The sequence below is a fragment of the Chelonia mydas genome, chromosome 12 (genome assembly GCF_015237465.2).
Source record: "Chelonia mydas isolate rCheMyd1 chromosome 12, rCheMyd1.pri.v2, whole genome shotgun sequence".
Lineage (NCBI taxonomy): Eukaryota > Metazoa > Chordata > Testudines > Cheloniidae > Chelonia > Chelonia mydas.
Window position 1 is genome coordinate 25,528,829 of NC_051252.2, and position 19,967 is coordinate 25,548,795.

The following is a 19,967-nucleotide window of genomic DNA, read 5'->3' on the forward strand; positions in this document are numbered from 1 at the left end:
AATCCAGAGTAACTACCGAACTCAGTTAAATTACATTGGATTTATACCCATGTAACAGAGAGACGATTCTGATCCCATATCTATCTGTACAGTAATAGTATGTATCTCCATGTAGAATCTACACTAAAAAGTTCTCACTTTGTCATCTATCTATGAACTTTGAAGGGTAAAGGCTCATGAACAGAATAACTGGCAATAAAAAATACAGCAAGGTAACCACTAAACGACATAAGGTAAATAAATTATCTTTTTCTAAGGTGAGTGCACACCCTATTTATGTAATGGAGAGACCTTCACTGCAGCACTCAAAGGGATAAAACCTTAGTAAACGAAAACAATCCTAGTAATACTTTGCGCTTTGAAAACACCTTTCATTTAAGGACCCTAAAGCACTTTGCAGAAATGAACTAAGAAAGCCGCCTCAAGCTCCTGAGCGGTATAGGAGATACAGCATGCATTATGTACATCTTACAGATTGGTGAATTAAAGCACTTACAGATTCAATGACTTGGCAACGTTCCCACAATGGATCAGTATCAGAACTAGCCATAGAACCACAGGTTCTGGTCTCCTAGTCCCTTGGTCTAATCATTAGACAACATTGCCTGGTGAAAGTCTAACAAACCTAATTAAAAAGAGAGGCAGCACAGTACAATAATAAAATAGAGAATTGTTACCTTTACTGTAGCTTCTGTCAGAGAACTATATCTAAAACCGTCAAAATGAGCTACTTCATTTCCTTGGGCTTAAAATGTAGCAATAGCTGAGGCAGTACATTTAGCTCAGTGCAAAATGCTAACTGGGTAGATTTTTAAACTCAAATAACACTTTTTTTGGTAGGATCCATGATATCTTATGTGACATGAGAGTCTTGGGACATTCATAACTTTACAAAACTGTCATTTTCTGAGATTCCAAATGGGATAAACACTGTTTTTTGTTATCAAAAATTATTATTAAAACACTCAACAAATGTTCCAAGCAATATACAGAAGTTAGAGCACTTTTTGGAAGTGACCTATTTTGACCTTTCTTTTATGACAATGATCTGTCACTTTGTGCTTATTAGATTAAGGAGCTGATCTCAACGATGACATGGTGCTTTCCTTCGTTGTATCATTTTATTTTGGAATGTCATTTTCATCTCCTGGTTTACAGATCACAGAAGTAATCTCTTTGGGTAACCAAGCATTCTGGAATGTTTGTGACTATCTTAAAAACTATTGGAGCATCACAGATTCTGAGACATCCTAAACAAGGATGTCTCTTTGTTTGGATTTTTATAAGAAAGATAGCACTACATGGAATACATAGGTACCTCAATATCCTAACCATAATTCCTCTGAAAATCTGGTCACACAACGTTACTGCCTTTGCAGTGTCCTTTGCATCATATTCACTCAATTCTGGGTCCCAGCAAGCAAGGGCCACGTATAATTATGGTTGAGGAGGCAATACACCGTTTTGTTGTAGGCCTCTGTTTGAAGGTGCTTATATAATTTTTCAGAAGAAGTTTATGGGCTGAAATTTCCCAGGCCTGTTTTATCCCTTAGATGATTCCTGGGAACTTCAGAAAAATTCTTATATTTCTGAATTAACTGAACATAACACTGTTTTTGTACATTCAAATATTATTTAGAAATGTCTTTCTATTTAGAACTCAAACAATTGCATTTTAAACTTCAGGCTTTCCATGGACTGAGTCTTCAGTCAGGACTGGTGCTTTTTACATCTGAATAAATTTGGTTAGGAAGTTGTAAGCGTTTTCAATCGTGTCTTGTGCATGGTGAAGATTTATTGCTTATCAGTCATACTCACAGGCTTTATGTTCACAGAGTCCAACAGCGAGAATGATATTTGCTTTCTTATCCCAGGACAGGCAAAACTCATATAGACCTGCTGGAAAGTAACAAACAGAACAGAAGTAGGACATCTGGTCTTTCTACAACTACTGTCTAAAATATAGAGCTGATAGGGGAATAGGGGAGGGGAAGTGTTGACTATTGGGTTTTTCATCAAAGTTTCAATTTTTGTCGGTTTTCCAGCTAGCTTTAATGAAATGTCAAAAAAGCACCAAGCAAATGGACAGATAACAAATACTAAAGATAGCTTGGTAGCAGCAGCCAGAACTACAGCAAAATCCCAGTGACGGTACAGAACGGGAGTCCTCTGTGTGCATTTTGGATCTATTTGCTGAGTCTTGGACTAAAGAACTGGAGAAAACACTGAGGGGGTAAAACAAAACAAGGTAGAATGAGCTATCCACACCAATGTGGAATGAATTTAGCAAAGCCCACTGAAAGTGTTCTCAAGATCTGTATGTAAATGAGTAGCTTCAGGGTAAGGGAGATGAGCCAGGAGGAAAAATAAAAGCTCGTACAAGGGGCTCATAAAGGTCCCTTTTACTTCCTCTCTCCTGGGAATTTTTTAAATGAAATTAGATTGATATTTTGTGTGATCCTTTTCACAGAGGAAAAAAATGTTTTTCAGAAGTGGCCCCGTTACTGTAGGTATAAACCGTTATGTGGTCCCTCTCCCCTCCCCATAGATCTAAAATGGGAAGACAAATCCTGAGGCCATATTTAGTCTAAGGGTCTAATCCTCCTGCATTCCTGATCCAAAGAACTCTCATTGAATTGATTAGGAGTTTAACCGACATCAGGAGTGGGCCCAAAGTATTTTAGGCATATAGGCAAAGAATAGGATAAAATAACAGTGAATGGAGAGGAATAGTAAACACAGTCTTTTGGTTTGATTTTGAATGAGACTCTCAAAGTCAAATGAGAGCAGTTGCTCTGAGTAGTACAGCACCAAGCAGCGTAGCCCAAGCCCAAGTGAGGACATTTTGTGTCATTCTGTCATTGTCCACCTCAGACTGACTGATTTTTGCTCACATCTGTCTTCCCAGAGAGTCCAGTCCAGAGAGTTTCTTTCCCAGCCAGTCACTGCGTAGCTGCCACGCGGAGGAGCACGGACATACCATAAACTGTGATCTTAAGCAAACATCCCATTTTGCTGACAGTCCTTGACTCTCATGAAAAGATTTGGCAATGGGAATGAATGCTCAGCAACAAGCACCACCAAGATTGTCCTCCCTCCCCCTGTCCTTACCTCCCTCCCCCCTCCCCAACTGCAAGCTACAAAAGTTATCTTAATTCTTAGAGCAAGTTAATGTGTGGCAGAAATAAGCACATGTTTATGTTTAAATTGCAGCCTCTCTTGTTTGGATTGCTGGGGAATGTTTGAGACTATGAGGGAAGGGGAAGAGAGGAATTGAAGTTCCTGAACCAGGAATGAGGACACTTGGGTCATAAACCTTTGAAACCAATGTGAGTTTTGTCATTGGTTTCAGTGGGTTTTGGATCAGGGTCTTAGATACCATGGTGACAGGCACTTCTGATCTATTTTTGATAGATGAGAAGCCTGTATGGGGTAGTTTTGCAGTATCATACGGGTATGAACTCCATGAAGGACAAGGTTATTTTATTCCTTCAACTCAAATGCTGCTTTTTCCTGAGCAAACTATTAAAAGGAGCCCAAGAGCCATAGTGGAGACAACTGGTGCTAAAGAACAGCAGGGATTCTGTATGGTATACAGGAGTTAATTCTAAACTGATTTATACCCTGTGCAATCCACCTTGATCTCAGTTCTCATTTGGCCTGCAAAAACTCCTCAGGGCTAGGTATTTACTTTGTTGTTGAGAGAGTTCAGTCTAATGTTTTGTCTATGGGGACTGCTATACACTAACTGCTTCTCCATTGTCTCTGGACTTATAATGAATAGTACATGTAGTCTTGTCTTTTTTTTTTTTTTTTTTTTAAAAACCTCTAATATCTGAAGGGCACATTTGGAGTTGAATACTATTTGGAGAACTGTGGTGTTTTGGATGTGATGGAGAAGGCCTATTGTTAGAAAACCGGTTAATATGTTTTTGCTGGCATACACTTTTAGGCTTAGCTTCATGCTCACAAAAATGTGTTTGGTTGGCTTATGTTTTGATTAATTTATCCACCTCACAGTTGCATGCATGCCTATGGCTATGGGACAAGCTTTTTCCAAACTGTGAACCCTAGGAGGAACATGATAGTTCAAGTCTGACACGTCCATGAAATTCTTTGTGGAAGCAAAAATCAAAGCATGTGATAGTTCAGTGAACTCTTCAGACTAGCAGACTGCATCGATTTCCTCCTTTCTAGATATAGAGGGCCAAATTCACCTCTGCCTTAACTCCATTAATTTCAGTGCTGTTGCACTGGCTCTGAGTGTGGCCTGTGTTAGAATAAAATGCAATCACCAGTTGCCAGTTAGTTTATTTTAAAGTTATTCTTGGAAAGCTTGAAAGAGACACACAGTCCCTTGGGAGCCTGTCAGAACTTTTCAGGGGAGATTTGTGTTTAATCATGGGATTTGTTTTGTGTATACTGGGTCTGCCAGAAACAGAACTTCTTTTTTTTTCTTTTAAATGCTTCTATTTGCCTGTACTTATGAACATGGGCATTAGGATGGGATTAGGATGTTGTATAGGGCTATCAAATGGCCTTGCAAACAAACAAAGCTGTGTAGATTTATTCAGAAATCTACATGCACAAACAACATGTAATTAAACAAGTATTCCACTTACAGAGAATCAGGTTATATTTTTTTAAAACAGTACTTCCTTATCTGAAAAAGTTGCCATAGAGTAATAGAGTTTAAGGCCAGAAGGCACCTTAAAAACTAGTCTGATCTGCTATATATCACAGTCCACCAGCGCCCACACGCTATGCCCATGAACATGAAGGAAATGGAATGGTGTGTGTTTTATTCATTGAACTAGACTCTTTCCCTAGACTTTCCAGGGGCACGCATCCCAGAGACTAGGTAAACTAACATTTTTAGGAATCATTTGAATGGCCCAAAGGGAATTAATGCTGTCACAGAGAAGTGAGGCATTGTTTACTATGGTAAGAGTGACACATGTATCATGCAGGCAACGAAAGAATTTCAAATCACAAAAATGGACAGTAGTGGCATTAACCAGTCTCACCCACTTCTCCCCACATCAGTTATGCAATGTAGCTGTCATTAAAGTGCACGACTATTTTCATTTTATTTGAGAATCTCAGCATGACTAGCAAGCAATTCACCAGATTTTATGAGACTGCTGGCTTTCCATCTGTCCCAAGAGATGAATGCACACAAAAGGCTATTAGTGCACCACTGCATAATGAGGTGAGTCTGAGGAATCTCACATCATTTCACACTCTCAGTATGCAGATCATGTATCATGCCAGGTGCAGAATCAATGATGTCCTTGCCCAGTTTCCAGGATAATGTTATTTGTCATCATAAAGACTAGGGAGACACTTGGGAACTGGTGAAAACCCATTGGGGGCTGAACAGGTATAGTGCCTGCAGTATTCTATGTACATTTGTTTTGGCACTGACTAAGAGTTCTTGTTCCTTATAAGCTCTTGAATGATATATCATAACGCCTTATTCCAGAAGCTTTCCCTAAAGTGATCTGCAAATTGGATCAGAACGCTCTAAAGGGTGGAGCAAGCATTATTATTGAAAATGGTGCACGCTTTCCCTGGTGCATACAGCCCTTAACTTCACATGCAAATCTATTAGCACAAAGGATGCTGCATGAGTATGCTGAAGAAAGATGCTGAAGAAAGATACTGAAGGCTCCTGAAGGGGAGTACTGGCTAGGAAGAGGGAGTAAAGACGAGAGAAAAATCTATCTGTTTTGGAAGGAGAGTAGAGAAGAGTGTGTGAGGGAGTGGTGGGGGTAGCAGGGAGAGAGAAGAGGGACCTAAGAAGGTTAGGTTCTGCATCATGTGCTGAGACTGAACCCAGTTGCTGAACGTTTTGAAGTTTACTACTTAGCATAGCACCAGCCCACAGTGATCATTATTTTATATTTGTAACATCACCCTTCATTTTGTAGTAATGAATGTAATGTCACAAACAGAGGATTATGACTACTTGCATGGAGTTAGTAGCATGACCAAGGAATCGCTAAAAAATTCTATTCTCTGATCTGCATCCATGGCTCCCAGGAATGGGCCACAAACACCTGAGAGTAGAAAGGACTCTGGAGAAAGTAAGGGAATACTTTGCTAATGCACATATAATTAAACAGATCAGCAGAACTTTTGTTTCTGATACAGAATACTTTCACTTAGTGCTCTATATTATTCATACTGTCAAATAGCAATTTGTATTTTGTTGATTCAAAGGATTCCATTTTTAAAATCAGCAAGTGCAAGGGACCTGTGACTAATGTGATTTCTTGGCTTGGAAAATATTGTAGGAAAAAAGTAACAAGCAACACAAGATTTACATTTTGACCAAAGTGTTTTGATGACAGTGGCCAAATGCCATCAAACTCCAGGCTGTGTTTTCACGGTCAGATTACTCTGCACCTCCACCCATCTTATTAGATCATTCTGGAACAAAAGAGCTGTATTCAATGCACTCTAAAAATAGAAAGTAAGCAATGTTCTCCTGATGAATCCTTCATGAGAAGTGATAAGGTAAGGAAAAGGTATTGTAAGGCAAAATGCTAGTAACTTATTGGACAAGGACAGATGTAGAAAAATATGACAGTGACCTAGTGAGAGGGAGCAAAATTGCAGGGGATATGTTATCCACTATATGTTCCAAACAGAAGAGGTAGTTAGGGATGATGATCTGGCAATTTAGGTTCACTGATCCGTGAAGAAGGCCTCATCTCATTTGGAGAGTTGCTTTGGTTTGGATGTATTTCCTGAAGGCTGGTACTTAGTAGAAATTCTGAAACAATTAGAGCCTTTTCCTTTCCTTCTCCTTAATGCTAGCCCTTGCTCCTAAGTACATCCCTCTTAATCATGGCATTGGATTACTAGATGACTTCCTGCAAGTCCCCTCAGTCAGGATCTCCAGCTGCTTATGACCTGCAAAATGCAGCGACTTGGGAAACCTTTAAAAATCCTTCTGTTTTGGGGAAAGCATTTATATGGGGCCTAGTGGGTCTCTGTTCTATCTGCTGGGTGCAGGTTTTTCCCCGATAATCTTACTGATTCTGGTGTTTCCCTATCAGAAATGCACAGCAGTCCCTAAGGCTTGTTGATTAATTAGGAAGGTGTATGCTGACATATCTAAACCTTTACAAAGGTTCTAGTTCATTAAGACTGGGAGTTGGATTGAGATTCTGTCCAGTAGAATCTGTAAACATTGACCATCTTTATTTTCCTTTATACAACCTTCCTGCCAAAGGCCTCATTGTCAATACAATAGCCATGAAATTTAACTCTGAGACTACAGTAATCGTGAGGGATGACTTTTTCCATGATGTGGCAGAATAATTTTAGTAAAGCTTGTGTTATAAATAATAAAGATCTATATCTCTATGCCTTGCCTGGCTAGGCTGCTATTCATAAGGACACCAGCCAAAATATTGCAAACTATTTTCTGTTCTTGCTGCAGTGAATTTAGTGTGTGTTTTGGAAATGATCTAAGTTTTGTGCCTTCCCCTGGTTAATTCTGCTGTATACCGAGGTGTTAAATATTAGCTAGTGTTGTTCCTGAATGTTAAGAGCTTGTATAAGCCAAAGCAGAATAAGGTCCACTCTGCACAATTATAATAATGTAAAGGAACCTATATAGAGTACAACAGAATGAAATGTATTGCAAAGCTTTTATTGCTCCTCCTGTTTCCAAATGGAGACAGCCCTGAGTGGTGCAGAGGCTTCCTAGCACAGTTTAGTGTGAAATGCCAACTATGTTCTTGAGCAAGGAAAAAATCTCAACACCTCAAGACCTGTGTACAGTAATTATCACGTGTTTTTAAAAATAAAAACTTTAAGGAAGCTGTCTTTACAGCAGATTAAAATTTTAACTCATTCATTCGACAAAGGCTTAGTGAACAGAAACATAATATCCCCCCCAGTGCAAATATGGTGTATGGTCCACAATAACCAACATTTATTACACAAAAGCGCTGAAGTTTTGTTTTCTCAGACTGCAGTTAAAACTGCATCAGCTTGTGATGGGATGCATACATGCCACACTGGCAGCAAAAAGGTTAATGGGAGCCTGAAGGCTCAGTTAGCCCACCTAAGGGCACCTGTAGGGAATATTAGGTACAATTCCTTAGAAGACCTAGCTAGGCCTTCTTTGTACAGGGAGCAACTCAGCACAGTGGTGGAAAATATAGTGCCAATCTATAAAAATGGAAATAAGGACAACCTAGGGAATTACAGACCAGTCATCTTAACTTCGGTACCCAGAGAGATTATGGAGCAAATAATTACGTAATCAATTTTCCAACACCTAGAAGATAATAAGGTGATAAAGGAACAGTCAGCATGGATTTGTCAAGAACAAATCATGTCAAATCAACTTAATAGCTTTCTTTGACTGGATAACGAGCCTTGTGGATAGGGAGGAAGCAGTAGATGTGATATATCTTGACTTTAGTAAGGCTTTTGATACTGTCTTGCATGACAGTCTCATAAACAAACTAGAGAAATACAGCCTAGATGGAGCTACTATAAGGTGGGTGCATAACTGGTTGGAAAACCATTCCCAGAGAGTAGTTGTCAGTGATTCACAGGCAAGCTGGAACGGCATATCGAGTGGGGTCCTGCAGCAATCAGTTCTGGCTCTGGTTCTGTTCAATATCTACAACAATTTAGATATGGCATAGAGAGTACACTTAGAAGTTTGTGGACAGTACCAAGCTGGGAGGGGCTGCAAGTGCTTTGGAGGATAGAATTAATATTAAAAATGATCTGGACAAACTGGAGATAATAGTCTGAAGTAAATAGCATGAAATTCAGTACGGATAAATGCAAAGTACTCCACTTAGGAAGGAACAATCAGTTGCATACATATGAAATGGGAAGTGACTGGCTAGGAAGGAGTACTGCAGAAAGGGATCTGGGGGTCTTAATGGATCACAAGCTAAATATGAGTCAACAGTATAACATTGTTGCAAAAAAAGCAAATATGCTTCTGGGATGTATTAGCAGGCGTGTTGTAAGCAAGACACGAGAAGTAATTCTTCCGCTCTACTCCATGCTGATTAGGCCTCAGCTGGAGTATTGTGTCCAGTTCTAGGTGCCACATTTCAGGAAAGATGTGGACAAATTGGAGAAAGTCCAGAGCTGAGCAACTAAAATGATTTAAAGGTCTAGAAAACATGACCTATGAGGGAAGATTGGAAAAAAAATTGGGTTTGTTTAGTCTGGAAAAGAGAGGACTGAGAGGGGACATGATACTAGTTTTCAAGTACATCAAAGGCTGTTACAAGAAGGAGGGAGAAACATTGTTCGCCTTAACCTCTGAGGATAGGACAAGAAGCAATGGGCTTAAATTGCATCAAGTGAGACTTAGGTTGGATATTAAGAAAAACTTCCTGTCAGGGTAGTTAAGCGCCTAGGGAGGTTGTGAAAGCTCCATCATTGGAGAATTTTAAGAGCAGGTTAGACAAACACCTGTCAGGGATGGTCTAGAAAAGTCCTGCCTTGAGTGCAGGGGACCGTACTAGATGACTTCTTGAGGTCCCTTCCAGTCCTATGATTCTAAGACATCTAGGAGACAGGAGGCCCAGGGAGAGAATAGACCTTGGGATCCTCTCCCAACAAGGGAGCTCTGGCAAAGGGCCAAAGTTGGGAGAGGGACTGAGAAGCTTCTGGAGTGGACGGAATTCCTGTGATGGGCACTGATAAAGGGAAAAGGCCACAGGCAGGCAGTCCTCTGGGGTGGTGCTCCAGAAGAGGTGCAGGGAGCTGGGGAGAACCCAGAACTGCAAGCTGAGGCCTGGGATGGGCAGAGTGGCTGAAGTTATGTCTGGTTCCATTTCAGGTTTGAGTTTTGCTGGGAAGGAGTCTGGGAGCCCACTACTCTGAAAGAAGAATGGGCTTGAAGAGGAGCTGTGGAGGGGCAAAACATTATATTGATAACTAGTGTCACGGGACACTGATGTGGGACATTGATACCCTGGAAAGGAACTATGATGTGACTTGGCTGGAGGACCAAGTCACCACACCAGATCACAGGAGCCCTGAGGACAAGAGGAGGCAGAAGTACTGCAATGCTGGGCCTCAAGACAAGGGACATTCTGGGACGGTGAGTCTGTCATGCAGCTATTAGAGCCCTTGTTTATATGTCGATACTCATGGATAACTACATTCATTATGTTATAATTAGAAAAGGAAACATTAAAGACTTCTTATCGCACATACATAAATATCTTTTGAGGAAGGGGGCTACAATGTATGGAGAATGTGGATCTGCAGTGTATTTTGTTGAGTGCATAACCATGCTGTAATCTTTCCCCTTTTAAACATTCGACTCAAATGTCCATCTCTTCTCTACTTCCTGGAGCTAGTCAACTAGTTCCCCAGACAATGCCTACTTAACCCTTCAGACCTTCCTGGTCCTCCACCTATATTTACCACCTCTTCCAGTACCCTTTCTATTGTTGTGACCACTGTGCATTGTGAAATAATGTTATGAATGACACGTCTATTTTGTATTACCCGTTTTGAAACTCTTGTGCTTTTACTGTAAGTCTTGTCATTTTTTCTTTCTTAAAGCCCCAGCTCCTGGAGTCATGTTGTTTTGTAAGAATCTCTCTCTTTTTTGGGAAAAGCAAGTTTTTCACCCTCATGGTGGTAGAGAAAAGCTTGAAATGAGAAGCCTAAAGGCTCAAGAGTCAGGAGGCAAAAAGTAATTTAAAAAAAATGTTTTGTGACTTCGCTTTCAAGTCAGTTTTTCATTCTTTTTTGTTGCCTGACTAATTTTTGAATGGTTGGATATGGCGATACCAACTTACATTGTACTGCAGTTCAAGTGGCCATATATTGGTTGCTAGGGTGGACTTCAGAGCCTGAGCTCCAGCCCAAGCGTCTACACAGCTGTTTTTAGTGTCATAGGGCAAGACCCATGAGCCTAAGTCTGTAGACCTGGACTCTGAGACTCTTTGCTGCATATTCTGCTCATGGGGTAGACATACCCAAAGAGGCCTGTGCCCACGCTGGGAAACAGGATGGAGGTCTCCCGCCTTCTCCACAGCTGGAACACCAGCCACTGCTGCTGTGCACCTTCCACAGCTTGAGACCTCAAACAACCCCAGCATTTGTAAAGTTCTTATTCAGATCTAGACCCAAATCCAAGTTTTGTGGCTTGATTTTGTTCAGAAGGTGGGTTTGCTCTCTGACTCTGAAAGATTGGTAGCTGTATTTCTTATGATTAGGAGGTAATTGTTACTACCTTTGATTAATGTGAGAATATGTGGTAAGTGTTTATGACCTAGCCCGGTCTTTTAGTTATAAATTTCTTATGTAACTGTCTTGATTTAGAAAAATCAAAGATGAGACCATATAGGGAAAGGGGAACAACTCACAACCTCTCTAAGTTAGGTCAGCACAAGGGAAATGAGGCAGCGTTTTATGACGGGAAAACTTACTCAATTCCTCCTCCTAGAGATTTTAGTCATCTTTAGTACTGTTACTGGAAGATGGACCTGTCCTAATCCAAAGATACTAGCAAACTCTTGTGGCAATTCTGGCCACAAGGGTACAGAGCTACTGTATCTGTTAAACAGAATACTTTGTTCCGTGCAACACTGTAATGGTTTAGTTGCCTTCCCAAAGGGAAACTACATAAGATTTCCTCCCCTTCTACTCATTTCCATATTGGACGAGTCTTTGTTTTGTGGTGTTTAGAGGTATATTAACCCGATGCTGGCTGCCTGTATAGGCAGTGGCATTTGTTGACCTTTCATAAGGAAGATAAAATACCAGTCAAATTAGTGAATAATAGAAAGTATATCTATTCATTACAAGTTTGGGCCCCTAGATACCACAGTAGTATAAAGCCGAGAACGCATCAGTTGGTCATAGTTATAATTTTGACATTACTGTCATATAAAAACTGTTTTCCCTAAAAACAGATAGAAATAAAGTGAACCTCATATCTTATTAGTAATAAATATTGAGTACTTCAGACTAACCCCAAAATGTTGTTTAAGTAAATTGGCATTTTCAGATAAAATTTAATTTACTTTGAGTGGACTTTAAAACAAATCTTATGAATCTGGGAGATGACCATGACACCCTTCTATAAGATGCTAATGTGGCATAGGGGATGTCCTCCTCTGAATGCAGGCTGAGTTCTAAGAGGGAGTGGCAGCACAAACAGAATGGAATGACTAATTCTGAATCTTTGCCCCAGAGGAGATTAATCGTTGTATGAAGGCTGTTCATTCATACAGGGCCCGCTCCTGCTCCCATGGCAATTAATGGCAAATTCTCCATGGTCTTCACTGAGAGCATGATCAGGCCAACAAACTATCTGAGCAGAAATCACAGGCCCACACATAGATTAGAGGGTGTCCTTTGTGCTCCTAGAACATTTTCAAAGCAGAAGCTGAAAGTGGGTAGCATGGTGCGAGGCAGAAGAGAGCCATGGCAGCTGGGATGATTTAATTGGGGATCGGTCCTGCTTTGAGCAGGGGGTTGGACTAGATGACCTCCTGAGGTCCCTTCCAACCCTGATATTCTATGATTCTATGAAAGGTGAAATCAAGCGCCTCCTCCAAATACCATGTGGAGCAGGAATGCCCTTCCCCAGCCTCACTGGAGCAGAGATAAAGAGCCAATGGTTGCTGTGCAGACACCACAACTTTATAGCCTGGTGAGCTTCCTGTGATATCAGGAGCTGCTATTCTAAACTCTGCATGTGCAGAGGGGATGGAGATTTGTTCACAGGGCGGGTCTGATCTCAGGAGGGGTGTGTGGGGAAGATGCAAGGAGCGTGTCTGGGGCTCACTGTGTTGAGGGAAGGACAAAAGTTATTTTGTGGGGGAGAGACTGGAGGGTGATGGGTCAAAGAATAGTTTGTTTTTTTAGTAGGCTTTTCTTAATAATAAAATAAAAAAAAAAAAAAGAAAAAGCTTATTATGGGTTTAAAGGTTTAGGTTTTGGATCTGATCTAGAACCAAAACTGTACGAGAGGGTTTAGATACCAACTCCTACCTGAAATTCAAATGGGATCAGATTCTGTTTTTGGCCCATCTCTAACTGGAGTGTGGGTTTGCAACCATCCTTCCCACTTGAGACCCTGGTGCTAGTACAGCATGATACTCCTGGTCTCTACCGGCCTGGGAAAGAGCTGACTTTATATGGTGTCTGAAGCGCATTTCAGGTGACCATGCTTTTCCCTCCCTCTGAAATAGCAGGCTTTTCACTGCAAGCTCAGTGTTTCCATACTTCCAAATGTAATATTTAGTAATACTTTTACCTGATAGTCCTAACCTTCAAGAGCATTTGCTTACTTGGCCACACAAATATATCTGTGCTGAGAAAAAGACTGCTCAAATGTTTGGGCTGGCAGTATTGCTTTGCTAGAAAGGTTAATTGCCAGATGACTGAATGACTGTAGTTTTACACTATCACAGACAGACAGGTAGAAAAAAATAGAAAGCCAGAAATAAACTATACCTAAGGGAAATTATATCCTTGATCTTTATGTGCCTTTGTTCCTTAGTGCAGCTACTGTTTTCAAGAGTTATGAAACTCAGATGTGAATTGAAGTGACTCAACAGCCTGATTGCTGAAAGTTGACTTTTTTTCCCAAATTATTTTTCATATATAGTAAGTCCCATATAAACCAGGGCATACTAAGTTCAGGAGGTGCCTGAAATAGGCATAGAACAACAGCTACTGCCTTTCAGCAGAATCAGCCACAGGACAAAACGTGCGTGTGTGTATCTATATCTATCTAAAGTATCTTTCTAGCTCACTGACTTCCATGAGTTTCATGGAATTTGCACTTAAACAGGGTCTGGTTCTGTAAGGTGTTGGAGTATTTCCCGAGCTCAACACTTCAGAGGGTCAGGCCCAAAATACCATCTGTGCCTGCCATACTGATATTTCATGCAGTACAATGAGCTCCCGGAGGCAGTAATATATTCTTGAGAAGTGTGTTGTAGTTAGAACTGTGCAAAAATATGTGCAACAAAACCACACATCTCTCAAAATTTGCCTGGATTTATGCTTTGTTACGAACTTGAAATTCAGAGCAAGTTCACTAAAAGGTATATTTAAAGCTCACATTATTTTTGAGTAAACATAAGGTCAGTGAATGGGCCAATTTATGTTTTTGCAATGAAGTTGTGGCCTTTAATGGAAAACTTGGCATTTTTGATGGAGTTTGTTTGGGGATTTGAACAAACCCCAAACTCAAAGCAGAACTTGGGTTGTGAACTTGAGAGAGGTTGAAACCAAATAAAATGTTAATGAAAACCCCTGATAAGTGAATTATGTTGAGTTTTATGCAGCTCAAAACATGAAAAGGAATGATGCCATGGTTACCAATTTCACAGCAGTATTTCTGAGAATGGATCCCAGAGCTGTGGAGCTGCCCGCAGCAGGTGACATGGCGGCTTCAGATCACCATGTTTACTTATGACTGGCAGTATGTTGGCTCCCTGTGTTTTGGTGTTTGCAGTAATCGTGACACTAAATCAATTTCCCCCCCCCACACTGGATCGCTCCAAAATGTTGTAGGTGTTCGAAATCTAAATCCAGAGTTGAGTTTAGCAAACAGTTGCTATCTTTGTAGTGGGCCACACCCATATCCCTGGATCTGAGTGTAGCCAAGGTCTGTTGGGAATCCAGATATAAATTAAAATTCTTGAGAGGATTTTCAAAGGTACAAGTAGGAGATAAGTATCCAGCTCCCAGTGAAAATCAGTGTGGCTTGGGTGTCTGTCTGCCTTTTGTGTCTTGCAAATTCCCCTCCTATCCTCCCACTCCCCCGGCTCTTGGGCACATCGCCAGTTTGCACAAATAATCACTCTGACACACAACAGTGCAAGAAGGAAACTAATCCTTCCAACATGTGTGCTGAGCAGTAGGGGCTCATCTAATTTTAAACATACTGGATGAAGATTGGAAAGTACTTTCTAAACCTTTAAAATGTTTTTCTCCATCACAAAATATTTCCATTTTACACATCTCATGAAATAAGTCGGAAAGACTTTTTCCCCATTTGCCATTAGAGTTTGGACCTGTCTAAATTAAACTCCAAAGTGATCTGGAATGTGGATACTCTTACCTCAGAAACCAAAATGAAGTACAAATGGATTAAAAAAATTATAGATTAAACCTTTTTAAAAACCCAACCACCAGCAATAACCATCCTCTTCCCCAGACAGAAAGCACTAATTGTTTTAAAGCCAGACAAGAAACAGAAAAAAAATTCCTATTTTTCACTGGAAAAAGGAAGAATTTTTCTTTGAAATATTTTTTAATATTTTTATAGCCTAGCTCATCAAAAATTATCATCATATGCATGTCTAAGGCAGAAACTATACAAGTCCCTTTACCCATATCCTGTTTTCAATTACTCTATTCTACTTCAACAAAAGCAGGATATGAGGCAAACATATATTCTTTTGGCAAATATCTTCAAAACCATTAACTGTTTAAGTGAATCTATTTCTGCTTAAGCATCTTGAGCACTGAGCCCTGCATCTGGTCCTACAACAAATACCACAATTTTAATACTCTTAATGACTGAAAACTGTTCAGGTGTCTTCACGAAAGTAGCCTATTCCATATTTTTTCTTTCATTTCACATACTTTCCTTTTCTGTATTACAGTATGGCACACTGCACAGTAAGATATTGTCTGCCCGACAATCCCACCACTACAAAATATAATTCCAACAGAAACAAAGATGCATCAACTCCTCTCTTCATAAACATTTGTGTCTTTGAAAGTTGTGTGGAAAACCTGTTAGCTGAGGGACCTGCTACGTGAAACATTATAGTTATAACAACATAAAAGCCCTGTTAGCAGTTTTCTTGTTTCAAGGCTTTCTCCGTGAAGTAACTTACCGGAAAAATAGGTAAGTTTGGACAGCTGAGAGCCAGAGATTTCTACTTCCAGACCAATAGACAGTTGTAAGGTCTAGGTACTGTTAACTGGAACTTGGAAGATCAAGGGTAAAATTTTCAAAAGCACCTGAGTCCCATTTTCAAAAGTGGCCCAGGCACTTAGGCCCCAAAATCTCATTGAAAGTCAATGGGGACTTAGGTTCCTAAGTGCCTGAGTCACTTTTGAAAATGGGACTGAGGCTTTAAATCACTTACATGCTTTGGAAAATGTTACCCCTAGTCTTTACACAAATGTAGCTCCAGCTATGTGAGATCTGCATAGTGGCTGCCTTGGAAGATGAGAACTCTAACCCTTTGGTTCTTAGTCCCGTAGCGCTAAAATTCCTTTAATAATTTTAAGAAAGAAAAAAAATACCAAGGGCCTCTGCAACCTTGATCCAATGTATTTATGTATAAAGGAAGCGAGATATAACATGTACATTTTCCCAATGACAAAATAGTAAGCCTGTTACTGTCTGCACTGCAACTGAAAGGTCCCCAGGTACATTTTATAGTATTGATCTTGTTGTTAAGTCTCATTGTAAAAGTCCAGTGGCCGCATACCCTGGCATCTCATTTTGCATTGTGAACCAGAGGTACAAAAAGATCCATTTCTTAATGTCTAAGCATTCCTTATAGTGTGGAAGCATTTTGCTGTAGCCTCAGAGAGCCCGACTTTCTTCTCACACCAGTGTAAATTACCACGTCAATAGAACTATGCCCAAGTGACAGCAGTATCCGATCCGAGGATGCTGCGAAGATGTCTGATGCACAGAGTATTAAGTAAATAGCCCATCTCGGAACTTTAAACAAAAATCAAAGCAATTAAATAGGGAATAAAGCCCTGGAAATTAACCTGCAGAGAGCAACACCAGCCCATTGTCCCTTACCTGATTCACATGAGTCAGTGAAGCTTCAGTTTTATCCCAAGTTAGGCAAACTAAATCAACAGTATCCAGAAATCTACACAGCACTACCCAGAGTGAAGAACAATAACAAAAAATCAGTTTTCATTTCATTAAGCAATACTGGGAGTGTTCAGCTTTCCAGTCTCCAAGGTTCCCCAGCTGGGAGTCAGCCTTTTCCCATCCTCCATCCCTGCATCCTGTTATTGTTCCAAGCCTTACTAATGCCAGTGAGAGAAAGGAGTGGAGGAAACCAGATAAACTTAGACTTGTTATTACTATGCTTACCTTTTCAGAGGGAGCAACAAATAAGTAGCTGAATAAAGGGAAATGGACTCTAACAGAGACACAAAGCCAGCGCTGGTGCTTAATATGTCAAGTACTAACCAGTGTAAAAAATAAATCCAGAATGAATATTTAGATTATTATTTGAATGTTTGATCACTATGATCAGTATGGTTTATCTTCAAATGTTTTGTGTTCAGGCGGAACAGGATTTTTCAGCATTTTGGTGAGTCCTAGCCATCGGGATTTTTACACCAGAAACAACAAAGACTGAAGCTCACATCCATCATATGGGAGTTCCCATAAAGTTCCACTACTTCCCAAAAATCGATGAGTCAACCTTTGCTAGTGGTATGAAAAAATATGTAGTAGATTGAAGTATAATGAAACTGTGGCAAAGAAACATGAGACAAATTCTGTTCTTGGTAACAGTGGTATAGATTTAAAGTAACTGGATTCACAACTGAAAGCAGAATTTGGTTGCATGTCTCCAATTTAGGGCCTGATTCTCCTTTGCACTTTGTATATTCATTTCCACCTGTACAAGAAGGGCGCAAAAATGCTGCCATTCTGATTTAGTTGCAAGGCAGTAAAGAGTCAGGCCAGAAAAAAACTCTAAAGGGAAAACTGTTGAATTAAATTGTTGCCCAAATTGCATTTGAATTTTTAAAACAGAGGAATATTTAGGGGAGAGGGAAGGGGAAAAGTTAAACATTCCAAGTGAGTGGTTTGAGTTATGCTAGTGGACCTGATTTGTTCCTCTGTTGCAGCCCAATGGGAGTTTCCCAGATTCAGGCCACAGTGACTCTAATGGGCATTGCACCCATGAAACTTAAGGTAGTTCAATGTGATGTGTAGATGGGCCCTCCTAGAACTCACATAGAATATTGGTGCTCTGTTCTGGGACAGCAACATATACTTAAATTTCTCCTCCTACCCTAAAACCAAAGAAAAAATGTAGACCCACTATTTCTTTTACCCTACAAGCCAGAGGGGAATTACTTTATTAAATAATTCAGGAGACACTCTGAGAAGCGTGAGATGAAAAAAGAGACCAATTGTTGAGGTCTTACAGGTATTTTATAATAAATGTAGCCAAATGTGCAACATATTTTATAGAAGACTTTAAATAATAACATACTGCAGTGAAATACGCTCTCACCCCTATTCTTCATCACAATTTAGCAAAGGTAATGGGATTGATTTTTCCAGTTTTCTAGAAGACTAGGCTTTGGTTACATTATTTCACATTTTTATGACATGCAGCAGCAAAGACGAATAGCTCTTTTAAAATTTTGATACATTAATTATTCAGGAAGGTTAAGCAGCTAATGAGGGGACATTTTTCAAAGTCTTCTTTAAGGAGACTGATTACAATTAGGTTTCCTCATAAGAAAATAAGCAGTTTCTATTTCGTTGCTGAGAGAAGAGGAGAAGGGGGCGGGGGAGGATGTTAACTGCGGTTCACTGGAAAACAGTCATCAGCTGAGGATGCAGCTTAAGCGATAGGCTCTGGTACCCAGAGCAGATGACAATGCTAGATATTGTTTATTTTTGTAAATAACTCTAAATTTGTTTGACTGACAGAATCATCTTTGGTGCCATCAGTTTAACAAAGGATGGGGGATAAGATAGTCCTTCATGCCCCTTGCTTTCAAAAATGCTCATGTCTTCTTTACAAGTCGTTTCTAGTCCAGGTCTCACCAAATCCACACAATAATCATCTACTTCTGTCCCTTTAAGGACCAGTCATATAGGGCCTGATCCACAGCCTCTAGAAGTCAATGGGAATCTTTCCATTGCCTTTACTGCAGTGGTTTTCAAACTTTTTGTATTGGTGACCTCTTTCACACAGCAAGCCTCTGAGTGTGATTTTCCCCCCCACCCCCCTTATAAATTAAAAATGGGGGGAGGATTTTAATTTAATCGGGCTTGGGGATGTCAGTAACCACTTGAGACCCCCTGAGGGGTCACAACCCCCAGTTTGAGAACCCCTGCTTTAGTGGGCATTGGAGGAGTCCCATAGTGACAATTTGTCTAGGTCTTGTAGAACTTGTTTCCTTTGCCTTTTCTTCCCAGGCGTGTCCTGGGACAGCAGACCAATCTTTTCCTTTGGATCCTATAGAACTTAATGGAGAATTGTCTGCTTCAGAGTTCTGAAAGATGATGGGGGAAAAACAAAACCAAGAAATACTATTTTTCTATCAGTTTTTAAAGTATTAGAACCTTATTAAATTTCCATAGACCCTTTTCTCACTCTATAGGTTTCACTTCTGCTGAATCCCATAGGATTTAAGAGATGATTATGAGGTAATGTAAGATTGGATATTTTAGGATAAACAACCCATCTTTGGATACTTATCCAAATAGAAACAAATCTCCTAACCTTTCAGGCATACTCTTCACCAATTTGAACCCAGCCTTTCTCACTCTTGTGCTTTTTGGACAACATAGATTTTAAATAGAGGCACCTAAATAAAAGTGGTCTGGTTTTCAAAGGTGCTGAACACTTGCAGCTCATGCTGACAGTAATGTAAGCTCAAAATCAGATCCCTGTTCCAAGAACAGCTGGCATGATGGTTTTCCCTTAGACTGTTTTTTTTCCAACTCTTCTATAGGCCTGCAGGGTAAATCAACTAGTCTATGGGGAAGTGCCCTGCTGACTGGCTGCTTACAAATTAATGTAATTATATGCAAATCTAAAAGGTACTGTGTTTTGTCCAAAGATGTTGGTAGAATCATAGAACAATAGGGTTAGAAGGGACCACAAGGATCAACTAGTCTATGGGGAAGTGCCCTGCTGACTGGCTGCTTACAAATTAATGTAATTATATGCAAATCTAAAAGGTACTGTGTTTTG

General features: G+C 40.1%; 1 protein-coding gene and 1 long non-coding RNA gene across 9 annotated transcripts in view; one reads left to right on the top strand and one right to left on the bottom strand.

The window, feature by feature from the left end:
• CDH5 (cadherin 5) overlaps positions 1-17,108 on the bottom strand; it is a 53,502-nt gene extending 36,394 nt beyond the window's left edge. For 2 of the 6 annotated variants that reach the window (XM_027821136.3, XM_043526006.1), the window contains exon 1: positions 16,808-17,049. The gene's annotated coding sequence lies outside the window, so the exon portion shown is untranslated. Of the gene's footprint in view, positions 1-496; positions 626-1,818; positions 1,900-16,807 lie in introns of all 6 variants that reach the window. The other 4 variants (XM_037877940.2, XM_043526005.1, XM_027821134.3 and 1 more) reach the window with 4 other exon arrangements.
• Positions 1-19,967, top strand: part of LOC122462524 — a 172,370-nt gene that overhangs the window by 109,042 nt on the left and 43,361 nt on the right. For 2 of the 3 annotated variants that reach the window (XR_006285109.1, XR_006285111.1), the window contains one exon: positions 9,836-10,580. This is a non-coding gene — a long non-coding RNA (uncharacterized LOC122462524). Of the gene's footprint in view, positions 1-9,835; positions 10,581-19,967 lie in introns of those variants that run through there. The other variant, XR_006285110.1, reaches the window with a different exon arrangement.